The sequence below is a fragment of the Grus americana genome, chromosome 2 (genome assembly GCF_028858705.1).
Source record: "Grus americana isolate bGruAme1 chromosome 2, bGruAme1.mat, whole genome shotgun sequence".
Classification (NCBI taxonomy): domain Eukaryota; kingdom Metazoa; phylum Chordata; class Aves; order Gruiformes; family Gruidae; genus Grus; species Grus americana.
Window position 1 is genome coordinate 165,048,650 of NC_072853.1, and position 23,103 is coordinate 165,071,752.

At 39.1% G+C, this 23,103-nt stretch overlaps 1 protein-coding gene across 11 annotated transcripts in view; it reads left to right on the plus strand.

Moving 5' to 3' along the window:
* ADCYAP1R1 (ADCYAP receptor type I) overlaps positions 1-23,103 on the plus strand; it is a 146,267-nt gene that overhangs the window by 66,844 nt on the left and 56,320 nt on the right. The window lies entirely within an intron of this gene.

Consider the following 23,103-nt stretch of genomic DNA (forward strand, 5'->3'; position numbering starts at 1 on the left):
GAAAAGAAAATGGTAAGGGTGCCAAGGGAGTAGAAGGTGGTAATTAGAAGGTAATGGTGGTAATGCAAGGAGACAGTAGATTTTGAAGAGTGTTTCCATCTTCATATGATGATGGAGCAGATTTTTTTAGTTTTAGATTTTTATTGGATGTCACACCAGCCTCCTGTTCTTTCAGAGCCTTTTAATTATCTGCTTTTATTTCCCTTGGCACCACTGGGAAGACATTACTTCATTGTGTGCCTGTGTATGTGAGCATGTGTCTCCCTTATTGATGAAGTTGTGCACAAGAACAATAGGACTAGGGCTGTTCTTCTCACTCTGAGCTTTTAAAAGCTATTGAATTCCTAGAGTTGGGGAGGTATAGCTAAGAATATGTCTCTACCCCTAAATGTTTTCTACTTGGCTTCTATTTGAGCCTAGATAGCTTTGACCTACCTGAATACATTTGTCTGAGGTCAAAGATGCTTTTTTGCGCTGATGGATTTATCCATGTGACACTGCATCAAGTGTCTTGTACTAACCTCACGTTAGATATGGTAGAAACAAGCAAGGATTTCACAGTAGAAGTTAGGGACCGTGCAACACCAGGGTTAGGATCTGTGCTCATTTGACATCTATACTGTAGAGGTCTCTATCTGAAAAAGAGTCCAGTGTAACCCTTGGTACCAGAGCTGCGATAAAGCTTTACTCTTTCTCAGGCAAATGCAAGAAAAAGAGCTTCACTAATCTCTGTTTTCCAAGCACTGACTGATTCTTTAGCTCTTTGCCGAATGCGTCTGCGTTTATCAACAGGCTTTTAAGAAGTCTGTTCATCAGATACAGTGGATGGATTCATGTCACCTAAATATGGTTGTATAAACTACAGAGGCCTTTATTAATGCTAGTTATTTAGACTGTGTTTATAGTCAATAGATCAAAATAAGACCTTAGAAGTCACTTACACTTACAAGTACTTACAGAACTTAAACAACATCTGTCTTACATTGAGAAGACTGTATAACAAGTGCCCATTTCTCTCCACTGCCTATTAAAGTAGCCATTATGGAGGTCTGAAGTTAGGTGGTATAAATTCTGTTGATAATAATGTAGCAGTAGTGGAATGAACAAAACCTTCATAATCCAGGCATAAACCAAGCTGCTGGTTCAATAAAAAAACTCAAATGAAGCAGCAGCAGCTAAAAGGGCTATTGCGAGCTGACTGTAAATTCAGTCACATTATTGAAGCTGAAAATCTGGAAGTACATTGTCATTGAAAAAGTTCAGGTTCAGCTGTGGCAGGGGATGGAAAGGGTGCTGTGTCACAGACAAACCCCTTTGGAATAACCTACGGAAAAGTTTCTTGCCAATCACAGCTGGAGACGGGTCAAACCTCCAATGGGTAAACCACTGGGATGTTCCTATTTCTTGGGAAAGCCTCTAGCATATTTCTTTCTCATCCCTCTATAATATACAGCCAAGCTATACTTATATATATGGTCCGTCTGGGAAGACAAATATTATAATAACAATAATTTTACTGGTGAAGAATTCCTGGTAACAGGGATTAAAACCCCATCCACATTGTACCCTAGACATAATATGAAGATGCACATATTAATGCCAGTTGAGCAGGGATATTCATTTGGCATTGTAACGTTCAGCTGAGCTCATAGTCCTGGGAGCAGAAACAATTTGCTGCAGGGCAGTGCGGTGCTCGTGCAATCCTACAGCTTTTGCTGCCACATCTAGCTGGGTTGTCATTAGACTGGGGCTCTCTGTACCATTCTTCATTAGGAATCACAGTGTCTGTGGTAATTCTATGTGTCTCAGTGTCAGTAAAATCTTTCCTTAATGTACTATCCCTTTCTCTTCAGTGCCATGTGCCACTCACAGTACAGCGTTAAGCCATGACAAATTGGTGGAGTGTGCAGGGCCGCAGGTGCATCATGCAGTACCAGGGCAATGTTCTGCCACGGATTTTCCACAGCACGTATGATAGATATGGATACTTTAGTCTCCGTCCTAAGAGTCTTAACCCCAAATCGCACTAGTTTTTATTCACTGCTTTGTCTCCAAGGATGTGATTTCTCTCTCTTGATTTTAGAAACTAACACCTTAATTGTCTCGTCTAAACTAAGTAGCCACTGAAGAGCTGTAGGTCCTTCCTTAGAGCTATTCCTTTCAAACTGCTATGGGTTCCTGACATTTGTGGGATAAATTGTTCATTGGAATGGCCTTTTTCTCTCTACTGACTCAAGAGGGAAGCCCGAGAACAAGTTAAGCTATGTGGACTCTCTAAGATAGTTAAAACTTAGGTGAGATGATCATCAGCCTGGGAACGGTCAGTTAAGATGACTCATAGAAAAGATGCAAAAATTGCTGTAATGGAGCAGAAATTTCTATTATCTCCTCGGGCAGCATGAACACATTCTGCCGACACATTCAGCAGCATTTTAGTGGTTTAAATGAGGACTGCTTCCTTTGCAAGCCCTGCTAATAAATCTAAGTTTAGTCATCTTCTCAGCATTTGCTGGACTTCCATTCAGATGGGAAATGAAAGGAAGGAAAAGTACTGGAATTTTATGCCTACAGCTCTGAAAACACGATGAACTGCAGAACGTGTGTATGTTCCCATCCCATAGTATATTCATTGTAATAATTCCTACATGGTTCTTTCAAAGGTATTACTTGTGTAATCTCCAAAATTGCCAGGAAGTCCTTCTTTAATAACCAAGGAACATATGTTAAAAGAAAATAAAAGGTGGGATGGAATTCGTTCAGGCAGCTGGGTGTGATATCGAGTCAGATAAGATGAGTTTCTGGGAACAGGACACTAACTGCTTTTTCTGCAAGCAGTTTAGTCATTGAAAAATGCAGGTTCAGGTTAAATTTGAAATAATTTAGGCCAAAAAATAATATCCATTAACAAATTTGGAAAATAAAAATGTAGTGACATTTAACATCACAGCATCATTTCAGAAGTATTGTTACTTAAACTTAGGTTAGGGTTAAAAAATGAAAAATGTTAAAATTAAAAATGCAAAGCTTCCTGTCTGCCTGCCCAACATATCAGCCAAAAATAAGGAAAAAATCTTACTAAATTGAGCAGAATGGGGATTTTTTCCCAATTTTTTTGTTTAACCATTGAAACAAAACATCAATTATTTACACAGTTCCACTTGTGAGTTCCTTGTTTCTATGGTGACAGCTAGTTCATTAAACCACACCACCTCTCTTTTTTTTTGTCCAGAGTTAAACAGTATCAAGAAGCCCAGTCCTACCTTCTGCTACATGGCATATATGATGTGCAAAGAGAAGCTGATTTAGAGTAAACAAGGGGCAGTTTCTTTACAGTATGTGTAGAGGCTATCAGTAAGTGAGGGTTTGCCTCATATACTTATTTATTTGCTTTTGATTTTTTGTTTTGTTTTGGTTTGGTTTGGTTTTGGTTTAAACGACCATTTTCAAATGGAAAGTGTAGTAGATGCATTTTACCCGTGGGGCAGGGAGATTGTTTTAATTCATGTTGCCCCAAGCTGCAATTGTAAGCATGGCATGTAATTACGAGCATGATATCCCAAGTCACTGTCGTTAAAGAAAGTAATCAATGAATAACAGTAAAACTTGTGCAGTGAAATAAGTTATGGTCTTTGCTGTGCTTCTGTGATCTGTCGATATCTTCAGAGTCACGGACAGCTGGAAGCTGTGACAATTTACAGTCATTGAGCTTTTTAACGTCTATAGTACCATGGCAGAAAAAAAATCCCCGAAGGACTATTAAAATATCATCTGAATTATAACTGACCACCTATGATTTTAGTATGATTTTCATCAGATCTTTGCAGCTCCTTTTAAACTGTGTGCTTATGCTGTATCCCATTAGGCAGCTGCTGCAGTATTCTGCAGAAGTGGATACATTTCAGTGCTGAATTAAAATGCTTCCTCGCATGCAAACTGTGTTTTCATGAAGGTCCTAAACCCATGTTATATTTCCGTAAAAATGAGAGTCAGTCGTCAGAAAACTGAATATTGTTTTAAAAGGTAATCCTGTGAAAAAGCTCTTTTGTTTTTATTCCCATAGCATATTCTGTGGCTATCTGCTGTATTTTCTGACAAAAGTGAGTCTTTATTGCTTCTTTAGATTGGTAGTCTCACTGAGAAAAACAGAGCAGTAAGAGAGTGAATTTGTTTCTTGCTGGAATCAGTGGCACAGCCAACTGGTTTCTAGGAGCTTTATTTCTAGTTATGGAATTTGGATTAAGACAGCACTGGCTGACTTTGAATTTCTCTGCCCTGGCAGTGACTACATTTCAGAGAAATCCTAAATAAACCCTAGACATCACCTGTAAATTTCATTCTAGTGTCCAATAAGTTCCTGAAGCAAGAGAATTAGGGAATTACTTTGGAGATTTTTAGGACCAGATTCAGGTGCACATAAACAGAAAGTGTCTCTTGGTTCCTTAGGTTATCAAGACATTCTGACATGGGGCCTACAGATCTGTGCCTGTCTGGATTGGCAGCTTGATCCCCTGAAGTATCTCAGGTTGCACTAAAAACCTATCTTTGTGAAAATAAATTAAATCCTTACGGTGGAAATACCTGATGTAGCTGCCTAAAAATTCCATGTTCAGTCTAAGTTAGTCACCCAGGCTCCCTCAATAATCAGTGATGAAAACCAGAAGACTTTGGAGTGAAGATCATTAACCACAGACACCTTCATTTTATCACTGGAATTACTTTCAGGGCTTCAGTAAATATATTGACTTTGTGTATAACAGTGGAAGTTGAGACACTGGGGAAAGTGTTTTATTGTATAGAGACAGATATCCAGTGCCATTTGAGATTCCCTGGGTATCTGAGACACCCACACAGGGCTGGAGGATGTGGCACAGACTTGTTGGAGTAACAATATTGGAATAAAAGCAGGAGGTCAGGTAACAGTGGCCCTAGTGACATGCACTAAGGCAACTGAAGCCCTCCTCAGATTGCATACAGACATATATATTTAGTTTTCTTAGTTTGAATCTAGAGGACTCACTGAGTCAGGGTGGTGAAACACTGGAACAGGTTGCCCAGAGAGTGGTAGATGCCCCATCCCTGGAAACATTCAAGGTCAGGTTGGATGGGGCTCTGAGCAACCTGATCTAGTTGAAGATGTCCCTGCTCATTGCAGGGGGGTTGGACTAGTGACCTTTAAAGGTCCTTTCCAACCCAAACCATTCTATGATTCTATGAATCTCAATGGAAAGAGATAGGCAGAGAACCAGTCATGTTTCCTGAGAGAATCCTCTAAAACAATAAAGGCAGGTGTGTTTGCTGAAGGACATTAACTAACTTATGAAAAAATGCCTATCTTTGTGCATTGGTTGTAGAGACAGAGAAAAGAAAAATGCTAATGTTAAGTACTCTGAGCGGTGACTAACAGAGACACATTTGGTTGTTTTCAACAGAGAAACTACAGAATTACTGTACACACACATCCACAGACTTTGGTTGCATTAGTCAAATTACCCAAAGGGGAGGAAAGGACAATACAGCAATAATTTATGATCTCTGCTTCAGCTTATAAAAGCCTAGAAGGATGTAAGAGATACTGGTACATGTGCTAATAGTTAATAAAGACAAAATACAAATGTTGATCTTTTCTATAATTTCCCAGGTTTGGGCTTCTGTTGCTAATGAATTAATAAAATATGGCCAGTGAATATAATAGGATCTACCAATACAGACTGAAAGGAGGATTCTTGGTTGTGTTAAGGATATGTTTTATAACCCTGGTACAATGAAGGATCTGTACTAACCTGCCCATTCCTGTTCTACTCCACTATAGATCCCCATATGTAATAACGTTTCTTGGTGCTGATAATGACTATCAGGATCCTTGTTCCTTCTTCTGTCTCTGTGTTGGGAAGAAGCACAAAAGGGAACAGAGATGAGAGCAGAGACACTGTGTGACACTGTTTTTTTCATCAGCTGACAGGGCTATGAACTTGTGGAAAGCACAAAGCTTTTCTAAGAGAAGTGTGAGCTGGCAACAATGCTCCAGGCTGTGACCTGCTGCAGAAAAGAAGTCTTCTTCTTTTACTTACACGGGGACGCGGTGGTCATCCAGTCCATCATTTGCATGAGATGACAATGACAGTCATCAAGCATCATGCAGTATCCTTCCATTTCTACCTGGTTTCTGTGCAATCCTTTATTCAATCTCTCATTAGATGTAGATTTAACAGGCTTAGCAGTGGCACAGGCCAGGAAGTGAACTGGTTGGACCTTATTTTCAGGGATATAATGGATTTTTGTGAGCCTGCTATGAAGGTGGCATTGTTTGAACTTCCTTGGTTATTCTTCTGTACCTTGATATGAAGATGAGAACAATATCAAGCTTTTCTGGGTTTTTTTTTTCTTTTTCTTCAAAGAGACAGCATGGAGTTTTTCTCATGGAACTTAGGTATTTTTATCTCAGCTATTGTCCTGAAGCTCCCTTCACTATCAATGGAGAAAAGTTGGCTTTTTGAGGGAATGACTCATCAGACCTACTTCAAAGGAGAGACATTGTTCTCTAGGATTGCCTGTTTCTACCTATTACTAAAAAAAATGTGAAGGCTATTCAAATGTAGATATTGGCAATTGGTCAGTTGAATCCCACTCTGGTAAGCACATTTGCCAGTTAGTGCTTGCTTTGTTAATGGAATGGTTGCCTGTATTTAGAGCACTAGTGGGAGAAAAATAAACATGATGGGAACAAGAAGGGTTAGAACCAACTCCAATGGCTTTCCATTAATAACTTCAATTGGAAGATTTTCTGTACACTTTTAAGAATTATTTCCTTTTCACCAGTGTGTGGGCTTCTGGAGGAACATTCTGACATACCACATTTGTACGTTTAGAATAACTCCTTTCGGTATCTGTGTGTATTGAAGGATCACTTGGAAAGCTCTAGACATGGATCAAGTGTTGTTAGACCAAAGACTCAAGAGAGCCTTCTTAGCCTGTTCTTTACCAAGAAATGTTTTTTTCTTATGAGACTTCGCCAAGCACTGATATCCTCAACACAAGTGGCCAATGACTAAAATTGTCCAACTGTACAATTTCATTTCTTGTTTCAGCTTATTCTGAGCTACATCCACTGCTTCTTAATATACCTTGCAAACTTAAGCCAAGAACTTCATTACAGGAAACTGCCTACTCAATAATATATGCAATTGAATAAGTGTAATAATTTGGACTCCTGACAGATTGTGCACATTGATTTTTCCTCAGCAAAATAAAACTGAAGAACAGTAAGTTAAATCGTCTTCAGACAGATAAGCAAGTTACAGTACTATAACAAGTTATTAACTATTCTGTCTGCTAAGCAGTAGAAGAATATCTATATGTACTCATCTCAACATGGCAAAAATGAGATAATTCAGTTTTACTTAACTTCAAAAACAGAAGTGCAAAGTAACTTACATACATAATAACACCTTAAATAACAACTCCCTGTGCCCTTACTAAGCCCTATTTTTTTCCACAAAGTTCTTTAAATTTCTACTGAAGCTATGCCCTTTCTGTTGTTGGAAATTACAATGGATCTGACCTTGATCTCTGTAGGATGCTGAAGAGATTTAGAAAGTGGAGACAGCTCTGAAGTATCTGCTGAACGTCATGGCCTCTTCCATCACTGGAAGAGCAAGGCAGCAGGAACTGCATGTCCAATATGTGTTGTATATTTTTAGTTTCTGGGTGAGGGAGGATGGGGGTGGGGAAAGGGAGATCCTTGACTTTGCCCATGAGCTGCTAGCCAGCACTGCTGACTCAGAATGTGCATGGTAATTTGCTCCTGGCAAAAGGAAGGAAAAGAAAACGTGCAATTCCTTCCCCAGATTCCTTCCGTGAAATGGAAGGAACAGGAGAGGAAAAAGGGAATGATCTCTCAATTTCATGCAGTTTTCCAGCCTTTTGTTCAGGAAATGAAGCAAAGAAGAACTCTTATGTGTTTTGTTTTGGGGGTCATATAGCTTAATCTGTTGAAATATTTCATTCTAGAGAGAAGAATTTTGCATGCTATACTAGAAAAAAATGAACTTGGCCTGCGCTGTTGTTATGCTCCCCAGCTTGAAATTTCATTTTCTAATATGAAATCCACCACAGAAATAGGTTATTCTGTGGTGCAGGAATACTTCAGCAATATTACGCTGAAGTCTAAAGGTGAAACTAATCTCACTTTAGCTGGCTGAAAGCAGAATGTTTGCTTAAATTGGACATGTAGGCTCCTCCATAGCAGAGGGGGGAAAAAAAAGAAAAAAAAAAAAAAAAAGGAAAAAAGTTGATTCACTCAGCCTTTGGTATACCTTTTAAGATTTTTTTTTTTTTAATTTCGGACACTTGAGATGTAGGAACTTGTCTCCTATTGATGCATGATCTGTTTTTTCCTCATTTCATAACTACAAGAACGTTGAATGTTAGAGTCCAATTCTAAGCCAGCTTTTGAGTTTGTTTATTTTTTCAAATATATGCATTATTCCTGCAAGATAGTTGGAAAGGAATAGAATTTAGAAAACTTGCCATCCAGAGACTTCAGATTGGTCTCAGTTAAAATAAACATTCTTTCTTCCTCTCCTCATTTCTGAATTTTGCTCCTGGATGCCATGAAGACTCATGATTTTGACAGCTCAATGAATACATAGCATCTTATAAATGATTTACAAATGAATCAAAGTAATTACTTGCCTCTTGCACCATACTGTAAACATGTACTTTAGAGGCATTTTTTCTTTAAACATGGGTAGTTTGGAGCCTCAAGTCACATGGAAATATCCAAACAGACTCACCTCCCAGCTAATAATATTTTTATAGATATCACCAGCATGTTTTCTGGAAAGATCACTAACAAATCTCACTTTTAAGATTTTGATATTTCTTAAACTAAACAAACCTTTTACCAAAATAATAGCAGCAAGTACCCAGCTGGTGGTGGAAGGGTTCCGAGGTCAGCACCGGAACAGCACTCACTCTTCTCCAGGTGTAATTCTGCTGCTGTCAATTGCAACCTCAACTCCCCCTGAATTCAACAGGCGTTTTCAATAGGTCTTGAACTCTACTGGGCTCTGTATTTAGGGGTAAATGGCCTCCTTGGGCAACAATGGCATCACTGGGTGTTAGACATCTAATTTATTGGCTGAATTAGCTGTCTAGTCTCCTAAGACTCCTTGTACCTTGTTGATAGATACTGAGATTTGCATTCAGTTTGCATATTAAAACACCTAAATTAATTTTTTTGAGTAAACCAAGTGGGAACTCTGCTCAACTAGGTAAGGCACATGTCTGAAGTTAGATGGTGCAGTTTTCACCCTTCAAGAGCAAATTATTGAGTCTTATGGACAAGTACCTGGAGGTGCTCTTCTTATTGATCTTTTTCCTTGCCTTTCTGATTACACTAAGATCTATATCAGACTTCCTGAATGCCTGACTTTCCATAGCAGCTTGTATTTTTGATAGTCAAGCCATACATTTCATGCTCACACACTTGCTAGAATTGATTTGTTTTCTTTACAGAAAAACAAATCAAAGCAAGCGCAGTGAAACAAAGCAACTAGAAATCACAACCAAAACAAAAGGCAAGGTTAGAACAATTCTTAATTTATGAGTGAGGAAGAAGCTTCAGGTACCATAATTGAGTGATTAACCAGGACCTGTGTGAAAAAAAAATTACTGGAAATAGAACTCAATACACAATGAAATGCTTTAGAAGAGAAAAACAATTATTAGAGTGTGTAACAAGAGTATGCCCAAACCATATGACAAGAGCAAAGCCAAACTGAAGTAATGACAACAAACAATTAATTAAAATCCACTGAAGAACTGTTGTATACATTTTGAGAACATGCCTCATCTTTGTTCTCAAGACATGAAAGTACTTGAATCTGCTCTAGGTTTATGGCCATATAGCCAAAGGACTGATATAATTCTACCCCTTCTCTGCTAACGTGCAAACTGCTTAGAACCCATTGTTTTCATAACTGAATAAGCTAAAACAAAATCAAACACAGTACTCCCAGTCAGTAGAACTATTTCATAATTGTCTTCATACAGGATATACCAGCATCCCTGATTTGTTTCCCAATATTCTTCTGGATTGAGAACTGATAAAGAAAAGTTTGAATGGTATGATTACAACAGCTGATCATTCCTGTTCACATGAATAAGATTTCTCGCGTGGGCTACAAATGGAGCATTTTCTTCTACGTGTACCCTAAACAGTTAGTCTGTGGACAGAGTAATCTATCTGAGGATATATGTAAATATATACCTATACTCTATACCTGTATTAAGATGTATATATACCTATAAATAGCTTTTACATCTAACTGGGTTTTACAGTAGGGGTTAATTTTCTATCTGCTAAGTAATATGACATCTGTTCACTCTCAGAATATCACAAAAAAAGTTGTTACCATCTTTATATATGACACTGATGCTATCACAGTCCCTTCAAAACAAAAAAATTCAAATGACTGAAACATAAAGAATTTTCTAGACCTTTATTCTATAACTCAAGCGTGCAGAATTGTGCCCTGTAACATACTTTTCTAATCTTTTGCCCAGGTAATAAGAATATTGCAGACAATGAGAATTCCCAAACTTCCTTTACAGATATTTTAGCTATGGTTTATTTTGTCTGGGTGCAGGGAATAAACTTTATCACCTCCACAGGTCCCTTTAACCTCATTTTCTGTTTTTCCATAATTATTCCACATAATAATAAATACCACCAGTAAAAGAATATTGATTATATGTATGCAAATGTTCATAATTATTTATTACTTCAGATGGGAGTGTAATTACCTGCCCACACATGTTTGTGAGCAACACCACAGAACAATTTCTCTTCCTTCTAGGTCTTTAACCTTTTCTTGTAAGAAGAGAGGGAGAAGGAATAATATACTTAATTCATTTTCATATTTCTTTTTTAACCCATTGCTAAATTCTCTAAAACAATTAGTCTCCAACTTAGAGCAGCTTTATACATGGAGAAACTCACTGACTTTGTTGGAATTAACTCCTTACTTAGGAGTGAGTAAAAGGAAAATGAGAATCTGCAGACACTTTTTTCCCATATATGGTTAAAACCTACATTCTTTTCAAAATATCACTTCCTGCAATGACTACTGTAATGACATTGATGGAGGTAGTGACTAAACCAGCAGTATTGGAGGTTTGATGATATCTCTGTATGTCTGGAAGTTGAAAGTTTAGGTGTTCAAAATACGTGTAGATGTGGCACTTTGGGGCATGGTTTAGTAGACATGGTGGTGTTGCATCAATGGTTGGACTTGATGATCTTAGAGGTCTTTTCCAACCTTAAGATTCTATGATTCTATGAAACCACACTTGTTCTCCAAGGATCTGATTTAAAGACAAGCAAAAGGGAATTATCTTGTCTCTAGTGGTTCAGATTTTGCATTACCATGACTGTAGTTCTGGAACTTCCTGTGTCCATTTCCTATGGTTTTCTGGGAATTTTCACCTAACATGTTTCATGTATCGAAGACATCAGAAATAGTTCTGACCTCTTCCTATATCTCATGATGATGTTTATGGGTTTTAGGGTTTTGTACTTTACTATAGGCTGTTGGGAGATTTTGTATTCTGTAGCTTACCCAATATAGATTTGTGAGCAGTGTGTACACATTTACTTTTTCTTTATTAAATTTATATGGCCTCCTCTTGCTTGTGATAGTGCTGGTCTGGGTGTGATATCTCTGGCGGTTCCTTCCGCGTCTACATTCCATTTTATTTCTTCCCCTTCTGTCTCTCTCTATCTCTTTGAAAAAAAATGGTTCAGGGCAGGGGGGGGGGGGGGGGGGGGGGAGGCGAGAATAAGAAAAAAAAGAACAAAAAAAAAAAAAAGAAATCATCCACTGTTCATTACCAATCGAATGGTCATGGTAGTTCTCCATGCTTCACAAGCATCTCCTTTGTTCTTCTTCTTCATGCGCTCTACCTCCATTTTCATCTATTGATACCCCTCACATTGCCTTTTCATTGACTTCAGATTGTAACCTGCCCAAATCAAGGTGTATGTCTTTATATACCTTTACTTTTGACAGGAAGGCATGTAGTAGCTGGGAACTTACTGAACAGTAATATCATTCCCTTTAGTCTCTTTCATACTGACCAAAATTTCCCAGGTGTATGCAAATCCTTGTGAGGCTGGATCGCATTTATTTTTCAGTGTTATTTTTTCTGCTCTCTGAATGCATTGTGGGCAGAGTCAGAGAAGTTCAATATGAAGCAGGAGACAGGCTTTGTTATACTCGACATTGTTATTGAATTATGCCTTTGCTTCAAGATTTCTTTTTCAGTTACTCCAAAAGCTTGAACAAAATGCAGCTTCTGTCTTCCTGTTCAGGAATATGAAATGCAATGTGTTAACATGCCTCTTACCAGAGTATGAACTGGCTTTTTATAATGCATTTATTTCCTTTGTTTCCTCCACTAGATCATAAGGTCCCATGGGCTCTAATAAGGAATTGCTTGACTCACCACTAGAACAATTTCCAGGAGAGATTATAGAATTTGCACACTGGAAGAAATTAAGTTATTTAATTCAGTCATTTCTCATTCTCAGAAGATTTGAAGGAGTAAACAAAGAATAAATGCCTCTCAAGAGTATCCACATTGGCGTCACTGTGGTTGCATCAGGAATGAATTTGGCCCAAGACCTGTTATATGTTATCTTCTACTACAGACGTGCCTTTTCCACTGAGATAACTCAATTTATAAACCATAGCAAAGCAAGAAAGTGGGGAGGACAGGAGGCTGAGCATGAAGGGGCAACTTGCTTCTGAGCTCTGTTAAAACTCTTGCTCTGGAGAGTGTTTAGCTTTCAATGTCACCACTTGTTTTGTTTTGTTTCGTTTTCCAGCTGTAAAAAGAGCAGAAAATATTCTACTCCACAGAGCTATCATGAAACCTAAATAATGATACTTCGCAAATCCCTCTGAGGGAAGTTGATATATGTGTAACAGAGTTTAATATAAGTACTGAAACTATCCGTCATATAGACGTGAGGTCATCTGCTATTTTCAGTTGTTTAATGTCTGTCTGGTTTTTTGGTCTATTTATCCTTTCACAAACAAGTCAAAATTCCTGACAAATGTTATTGACGAGGCAACTGTTGACCTCAGGCTTCGTGTGAGTAAGTCCAATTGAAAATTCTGTTCTACTATGTTGGGATATTTTTAAGACTGAAGCATAACCCCATACCCAGAGACTGGTTCAAGGGTTTGTCCCATCTTAGTCTCACTTGAATGTTGTTGTGAGATTAGTTAGAAACTAACAAATCAAAAGGCTATGTCATATTTTTTTTTCTTTTGAACAGAACAGATTTGAAGCCCTGAATTTATTATTGGGAAACCTCAATGCTCAAGAGACCTGCTACCAAATTTTCTTCTCATCTTCTTCCATGCAGTGCTAAATTAATGATTGGACTTGATGATCTCAAAGGTCTTTTCCAACCAAAACGATTCTATGATTCTATAATTCTATGTAACCAAACCCTCTCTCCATTTTCAAAGGAACGCAGACTCCGAAACACCAAAAAGACATGCTGAAAAAAATCTGCTTTCTCTGTATCCATGGCAACTAGTTATCCTAGTGATCTTTACAGTTGTCTTCTTCACAGGCCTGTAAATCTCATAATTGGCCAAATATCACTACTCTCCATGGGTGGCAAAAGTGGCAATGAACTGTTCAGTTCTATAGCTTGGAAGGATTCCTTACCTATGACTCTAGCTGAAAGCCAGGGTTCTCTGTAAGGCACATTAATACTTGTAGGGGAAAAAAAATCATATATTATAACCAGCTCATCCATCACCTAAACCAACTGTAGGCTTAGTTAATGTTATTAATTTAAACTCTTCAAAAAGATAGGATGCAGCTGATAGTGCTCCACCTTGGTGTCCTTAGTCAATCACTTTTTATGGGTAGGTGGCACCTGTGAAGGGAGGATCCATGTGGCAGAGGAAGGTAAGGCTTTCTGGGAGAGGAACACATCTTTCTGGTTCTTACTCTCTATCTTAACTCTGCAAACTTCAGTCAGTGTTTTTACTATGCTCTTCTCACAAATGACTTTGAACCCAGTCACTTAAGGATGAAGATTTGTAGCACTGTGAAGTATGCAAAGCTTTCTAGGCACTGGTTGAATAGCCTCCCTTTCCACCTCTCTCTCAGCTCGGAGGATTAATGGAAGATAGAATTGATAAAGAAAAGTGTGTTATCTCTTCTTCTCCTAAGAAGGGAGGGAAGTGAGTCAGATTGGCGTGGTGGTAGGGTAGGATGATGACAGTCATTTCGGCTGCCTCCAGCAATAAAAGAAGTGAGGGGTACCAGCTGCTGCCAGGCAAGGCTGCCTCCAGCAGTACCCCATGATCTCACATAACCCATGTCCTGAGTGATGCCAGATTATCTGCAGCTGGTGAGCTTGGCACTGGCTCAGGTTCTGGCAGTTTGTAAGTGTCATTCTGTCCTCCAGCAGTGTTGGAATAAAATCTCCCAATTTTTTGGAGTAATTTCATAGAGTATCTCTGCCTCTGGAGCAGCAAAGTGGTGACTTTCTCATAACCAATCTTTTTTTATTATATGTAAAGAAAAAGTTTTAAAAAATAAAACCCAACCACCTCTCCATTTCCCAGATTATTGGCTTTTTACTCTTCTGTATAATTAGACAAAGAAATGTTCCAAAGATTTTGCCAAATTGAAGTTTCCCTTTAAAACTCTCCAAAGCTCACCTAAGGCCAATTGGTTGGCAGCGCTTAAAGGATTCTGGAGGTTTTCTTGGATGAGATTTTCTTGGCAGGTAACAATGCAAGAACAGCAATAAGTGTGAGCTTAGAATAAATATCCTGTGATTGTAAAGAATTAAAAAAGCTTTAAAAGAAGAAAAAAGGTTTATACCTCTCTAATTATAGATAACAGCTCCTGTCATTTAAAGGCTGATCTTTGCCATGTATAAAATGTTTAAGGGAAAAAAAATAATTTGGTATTAGCCTTTCCTTTTGAGCTGTAGGTGTTGCACATGAGAGGTAGACAAGAACCTTTCACCCTCTTGAGGAGGGTAGTTCTAATGATTGAATTTTTGCATAAATAAACAGATCTTCATTCTCTTTTCACCTCTGAGGCAGATCATGGTCAAACAGTGACTTGCGTGTGTATTTGTATCTACTTTTTTCCCCGCCAAAATAGTAGGAATAAGGATAGAGTTCTAACTTATAATTTGTGTGGCTCGCCCCTAAGGTGGTCAGAAGGTGAACCAAGGTACTTGAGTGATGCAGACCATCCAAACCAGGTGAAACCCTCTCCTTTGAACTCTGGTAAAAAAAGACTAGCTCCCAGTTCTAAAATATACAATTTATGTTTGGCAAATGCAAAGCATATGCATTTAATTTTTTGACAACTACAGCCTGCTATCTTCAGCCCATCTTTTTCTGCTGCTATGCTATAAAAAACCCTGTTCCAATCAAACCCACTGTTTCTGTTTCTTTCACTTCTAGTTTTTAATATAATCTAGGATTAACTTCGTACATAAGAAGTGAAACATCTCAAATATTTTTCCAATGTTCTCTTTCTTAAATTAAGCTGATATTTTAATAGTTCTTTGAAAACAGTGCTGCACTTAGTACAGTTATATCTCTGAAAATGTCAACCCATAAAACAACTCACTTTACTGATAATGACGTACCAGTAGAAAATGCTGTCATAGTTTATATAATTATCATTACATAAACAATGGATTCTAAATAGTCATAATGTAGTGTTACATAACTTTATACCAGGGGCAGCACTTATCTAGGGAAAGGTAATGGAAAATATTAAGGTGGGCCAACTGCTGGTAAGTTTGACCACAGCTTATTTTTCTTCTTGTATGGCCCTAGATGAGTCACTATGTGGAATTCCTCTGCTCTAATTCTGGTTGTTTTGAGCCTAAGATTAGGTTTTCTCTTGGTGCCTTTTCCAATCAGTGGAAGAAAATGCTCATGTCCAGAGGCTAATTTATCTTAGAAACCCTCTAGCAGTGCCCTCTGGAGCTGTCTGTTTTTCTTGATGCACTATAAAAGAAATATAGAACTTAGCTCAAATTTACATATATGTTTATCACAGAATCCCAGAACTGTAGGGGTTGGAAGGGACCTCTAGAGATCATCTAGTCCAACCCCCCTGCTAAAGCAGGATCACCCAGAGCAGGCTGCACGTGATTGCGTCCAGGCGGGTTTTGAATATCTCCAGAGAAGGAGACTCCACAACCTCTCTGGGCAGCCTGTCCCAGTGCTCGGTCACCCTCAAAGTGAAGAATTTTTTCCTCATGTTCAGCTGGAACTTTCTGTGTTCCAGTTTGTCCCCGTTACCCCTTGTCCTGTCACTGGGCACCACTGAAAAGAATCTGGCCCCTTCCTCTAGACATCCACCCTTTAGATATTTATAAGCGTTGATAAGATCCCCTCTCAGACTTCTGTTCTCCAGACTATACTGTTAAGGTGAATGAGTACCATGTTAGACAATGTAAGGTGCACCTTAGTGCAGCAGTAGTAAAATTTGAGTAGAGGAACAAATTCTTAGTGTAATAGCTGGTCCAGATTACATGCTGAATAAATGGACTTTGTTCAAGTAATTCCAAAATCTATTTGGAGAAGAACTAGGAAGGAAAACAACTTTCCTTTTTCTCTGCTCAGCTTCCCCTTGTACTCAGTCTTTCATGCTTGCTTTGTATATAAACCATTTTAAGGAAAGAATGACCTTTTTTCCCTTGTGCATGATCAAGTATTCTCTTTTCCAACATAGAATGTCTTCCTTTAGTGTTTTTTTCTCCCCTTTGTGTTTTTTTCTCCCCTTTTATAACTCTGGAATTTCAGTAGATTTTTCTTTTCTACTCTCTCATGGCTTGGGCTTTCAAAAGAGACTATTGTATCTGACACCTACAGAACGACCATTTCTGTAATAGGAGCTCCTATAAGATACCTTTATCTGAAATGTCAATTACTTTTGAAAATCTAGGCCCCATACCCAGGCATTGCTTAAGCCTTTATTTATTTTGGTATTTACCTAGATTTATGAAAGAACAGAGAGCACCTATCTTATAGTCTACCTCTCTCTGAAAGTCTTTATATGTAGTATGCCCTTTAAAAGTTATTGTGCATCACATAATTCAGTTTAATATGCTGGCTTGTAACATTACGTTTCCTTCGATATTACTCTCCTGAAGGCAATATGACCTTGAAGGCAATATTTTAAACTAATAAATGAGGAGAGGAGCTGAAAGTGAAACTGAATGCTGTAAGCCAAAAGGATGGATTTTCAACTCAAGCTTTTATTTCCATACATGAAAAATATGGAAGTATAACATTTATGTATTTATATTTTTTCTTGATTTCCTAAGGAAACAAATTTTATGCAAATTTTTGTCTATTCCCTTTTGTCTGTGTATGGATCCATAAATCCCTTTGTCCATTGTCCTGCCATTCCTTTTTTCACTCTCCCCCTCTTCACCCAATAATTTGAGTCCACTGAATAAAGTCAGCAACATTTGACAGAGGTGCACTAGTCTCAAAGCTGCAAATTCCTGTATGTTTTGTGCAAATGGTGTCCTGACTATAAGAAAGATGGCAAAATAATTATTTTCATGGAGAGTGGGATAGGTAGGACTTACCTACTTTATTAAGAGGAGTGAATGAGTTAGCAGTGAATTAGTACACAGGCTCTTGCCATCCAAAAAAACTCGTCTCTGCTTTTGTACCTTCTCTTGCCAAAAATTAGCTGAGATGAGAAGGAGGCATGTTGCACTAGAGACGGGATGGGAGGATGTTGTGGATACTGTAAAGAGGATTTAAATACGGAGAGTGTAAATGAGGATATTGCAGTAGTGGCACCATGAGAAAATAGGACACAAATCTATAGAAAAAGAACAGTTTGTACATAGTCCTGGTGACATAGTGACTCCGTGTTGGTGGAAGACAGCAGGTTCTGTTCTCAGTGGATTTCCACTGAGGTCCATTCCTTAAACTCAGTGAACTTCAACTATGGGGCTACCTATAATCTGGTTTTATATCTAGCCACTATCAAAACTGGGAGACTCGAGAGACCCTGAGACAGAGGGGAAAAAGAAGATAAGGGAGCATAAACAATTACAGAAGAGCTGTTTGTCACTGCTATTCTGGCATCATGGTTTGCTTTGTTGTTGGGGTTTTTTTGCTTTGTTTTTTCTTTTCTTCTTTTTTCTCTTGGTGCTTGTCCAGACATTTCAGGTTAGAAGGGAGCCTTTCAGCTGCCAGGGGTAGCAGGTTAATGAGAAAACATTTTACTCTGAGAGGCTTGATTTGAAGCAAAGGGCAGGAACAAGGCTTGTGTCAACCTCCACGGACAGAAGATGACTAGAATGGTTTTAGTACTAAGTATAATTTTAAAATTACATCACAAGTTCTGCAATGATAAATATCCATAGTTTCCTCCTTGTTAAGAAATTTGGGCTTTCTCTGAAAGAGCAGTTCTTTTTCAGATGCTACCTAGTCAGATCCTTCCTTAGGTATATGAGACACCCCCCTCAGCTTCAACAATATTGAATTTAAACTTGGGTGTCAGGGTCTTCATATGAAACATATAAAATCCATATTATGCATCAGCTGAAATCAGGACGGTTTTCTGAAGTATATTTCATAAGAACAGTACAAGGTGGGTCCTGCCACAGGGAGCTTGCAGTCTAAACACAAGATTCATCTCACTTTTACGAGAAGAAGCTTGAGACAGAGATGTAGGGATTGCTCATGTGGCCACTGTGGTTTGCCTGTGGTTGAACTGCTCAGGAGCTGCACAGCTGTGCTGGCACCATTCACAGCCTACAGTAGCAAGTTCCAACCTTCAACTGGACTCCTTTGCTCAGGATTGGAAAGTGGCTAAGGGAGGGTGGTCATCCCTCTGCCCAGGGGACAGAGTTGGTCCACCTTAAAATGGAATTATCCCTGTCTGGAAAGTCTCTCTCCGTGAACTACAGAGGACACTTTGCTTAGCTGAATAAGGGTAAAAGGCTAAGTCTCAGCCATCTGAAGTTAAAGGAGTCCTGACTAAACCTATAGTTAGATGACCACTGTGTTTCCTCAAAAGTCAGTGACACGCTCCAGCACCTCAATGTCTTCCTTTTAGTGAGGGGCCCAAAACTGAACACAGAACTCGAGGTGCAGCCTCACCAATGCCGAGTACAAGGGGACAATCACTGCCGTAGTCCTGCTGGCCACACTATTTCTGATACAAGCCAGGATGCTGTTGGCCTTCTTGGCCACCTGGGCACACTGCTGGCTCATATTCAGCCAGCTGTCAACCAACATCCCCAGGTCCTTTTCCGCCAGGCAGCTTTCCAGCCACTCTTCCCCAGCCTGTAGCATTGCCTGGGGTTGTTGTGACCCAAAGGCAGGACCCAGCACTGAGCCTTGTTGAACCTCATACAGTTGGCCTTGGCCCATCGATCCAGCCTGTCCAGATCCCTGTGTAGAGCCTTCCTGTCCTCCAGCAGATCAACATTCCTGCCCAACTTGGTGTCGTCTGCAAACTTACTGAGGGTACACTTGATTCCCTCATCCAGATCATTGATAAAGATATTAAAGGGAACTGGCCCTGGCATTGAGCCCTGGGGAGCACCACTTGTGACCGGCGACCAGCTGGATTTCACTTCGTTCACCACAACTTTTTGGGCCCAGCCATCCTGCCAGTTTTTTACTCAGCAAAACATACACCCATCCAAGCCATAAGCAGCCAGTTTCTCCAGGAGAATGCTGTGGGAAACAGTGTCAAATGCTTTAATAAAGTCCAGGTAGACAACATCCACAGCCTTTCCCTCATCCACTAGGCAGGTCACCTTGTCATTGAAGGAGATCAGGTTAGTCAAGTAGGACCCATCTTCATAAACCAATGCTGCCTGGTGCTGATCACCTGATTGCCCTGTACGTGCCACGTGATGGCACTCAAGATCTGCTTCATAACCTTCCTCGGCACCGAGGTCAGACTGACAGGGCTGTAGTTCCTGGATCCTCCTTCCGGCCCTTCTTGTAGATGGGCATCATATTTGTTAACCTGCAGCCAACTGGGACCTCCCGTATTAGCCAGGACTGCTGATAAATGATTGAAAATTTACACCACTTATGTTAGCTGAGATGAATCCCACAAAGTTTAGTAAATGTGAATTTCAATCTGCAGATTGCAGTGCAGACATGGGAAGGGAAGGCAGAGTTTGCGCATTGCACAATGTGCCTTGTTTTCAAGACCACCCATTAGCAAGACCACCACTTTTCACTCTGGCACACATAAAATCTTATTCTTGAAAACTATCTGTGGATATTACTGATTTCTAACATCCTAAGAACCAGGAAAATTCACCCACTTGAAGCTGCACCTTGCTGCTTGCAGTGTCTGAGCTACCTCTTTCAATCCCTACATCACGTGGCAATGGAGACATACCATCAGTGCCAGAGGAGAACCCCCCTGAGCAGTTTCACACTCAAGTCACATTGATTTCCGTGGGCAGATTTCACCCAGCAGGAGTTGCTGGCTGTATCATGGTTTACAAATGTAAGGGGATTGTGCATGCTGGCCTTATTCCATTTAATTGTTTTGTCATCCTTTTCTTTGCTCTTCTAAATTGTTTGTTTCGAATATGCTTTTCCAGGCAGGGTCAGGCAATATTCTCATTGATAGTGAATTCTTTCCAATCTCCATCACTCACCTATTTTAGTAACTACAGCAAATTACTTGACTGTCTGCTTCTCTATCCCTCTCTTCCAATGTCAGCACATCAGTGCTTTCTAGCACAATGAACTTATAATGTCTTTTTAAATAGGGCTATTTTTTATCTCTGCACTGTATTACCACAAAAACAGCCACCCGGTGTAACTGAATTTGATACACAGTGCTATGAAATCTTTATTCCTTGTCTACACTTTCTCTTCTGCACTATGAGGATTTTCTTGCATTTCTCTAGGTTGGATTGCAGTATCTATTGTTTTCCCAGTATTTGGAGGACAACTGATGTTGAAGTAGCAATAAGAAAGCTTTCCCGTTTCCTATCAAACTCATTTAGTTTAAGCGAGCAAGGCTAGCAGGTGGTTCTCAGAAGATCTCATTTGCCACTTTTATTGTTTGTAACGCCTCTTGTAAGCAAATGTCTCATTACCATGGATATTTACATATCCTTTCATGCAGCATGCCATACACCAGTGAACTATAAACCTATTACTACATTCCTTCAGATTTACACGGTAAATACAGTTCCTACTGCATGGACAGACACGAGCTATCAAAGACAATAAAATCTACAGACACTAGCTATCAAAGACAATAAAATCTAATAGTGCTCAATGCGATCTTGATTTCCATCTTTAGTATGCTGATTGTATCACAAAACTTTTCAAACCCCAGTCTTTGAGACTTTTGGAGATATTCTAGTGAATCACAGTACTCACACAAAGAGATCCTCATCTGGCAAAGGCAACAACCTGGGGTAGGAGTGGAAGAAAGAGAAAGGAGAGGGAAATGTAAAGGATTCCCTTTTTCCAGATCCTGAGCATTTTTGCAGTAATATTGTATTCTGGTGGGTCTGGCAAAGCTGAGGGATTTTTAGTTAATAGGATCAGGGTTTTATATGGTTATTAATTTGTATTATGTAATCTGATGCGGCATCCTTTAATTTGAAAAAAAAAATATTATCAACTGTTTATAATATACCATCATTATAACATCATAACAGTGTTTTTTGAGATTGACTTAATTCTTCAAACACTGTATCACTCAGAACTGCCCTATCCACCATGGTAGTATATAGCTTGTATTTTATGAGAAACATAGGATTTGATTCCCTGCAACTGAAGCTGATAGTCCTGTAAGCACAGATTCTCCACTGATGAAAATTTGCTCCTATCACCAAAGTTGATAAAGCCCACACTGTTTTTACAAGTTGATCACCCAAACCTCATTATACTGTAGTTGTGCCACGCTGAAAATATGACACTTTGAAATATTATCAGCTTTTACTGGAGATCTTATTTTTCTTGGCACATAGTCAAGGAGAGAGCATATCAATGGAAAACCACTTAGAAAATTATGGAGCCTGTGGCTTTTAACACTTGATAAGATTATGTGTTCAATCTGAACATCAAATGCAAATAAGTAGTGGAGTTATTTAGATTTAGTTTTTCTTTCTTTTCCTGCTGAGGTAGAAGATTATACCCGTTTGAGATTCCTTCACTAAGACATTCTTTTAGACCTTAGTAGGAAATTTGAGAGATTATTCTGAGTTTTTCTGCACACTGGATATCTTCTAGGTTTATGAGCTAGTAAGATGGGGGTTTACAGAATTACAGGAGGAGTCATGCATAGATAGCTGCTTCTTGAAAGCCAGTCAAGTTTGTCATGTCTTTGACACGGTGATCAGAAAGAAACAGGAGGTGAGCTCCTTTATTCTATTTCAATAACACGTGGGACCTGAATTTTTTCAGTATCCTAAGAGAAGACACTTCCCATCCACAATCCCATCACCTCCTCTTTCTGCATGCTTGTAACAGGAACTTGGTTCTTTACCACTCAGATTTTTAATTCAAAGCTCGTTACCTGAAGCCTAATCTCAGGTTCTTAAAGACCTGATTCTGTCTTTAGCTTATGCAAGAAGTCCCCATCCATGGAAATATTCAAGGTCAGGCTGGATGGGGCTCTGAGCAGCCTGGTCTAGTGGAGGGTGTCCTTTCTCATTGCAGGAGGGTTGGACTAGATGACCTTTAAAAGTCTCTTCCAACTCAAACTATTCTATGATTCTAAGAAATCATTAGAGGTCAAAATCGTCCCTTTGACACTGAGTTTATATGCTCTAGAGCAAAGACTGGGGTAAAGAGAGTGAATGATATTACAACAGTTATGACAGTTCTTTACTAGTGGAGAATATTTCTACTCTCAATATTTTTTTAAGAAAATTAACAACATGAAAGAAGTGAGCTTCCCTCACATATCCATAAAACTGTCTGTAGGATGAAGCAGAATCTGTTTTTTCAGTTTCCAGTCATCTCTCTGGGTCAAATTCCAAAATATGCCAGTACCCAACATTTGACAAGGATT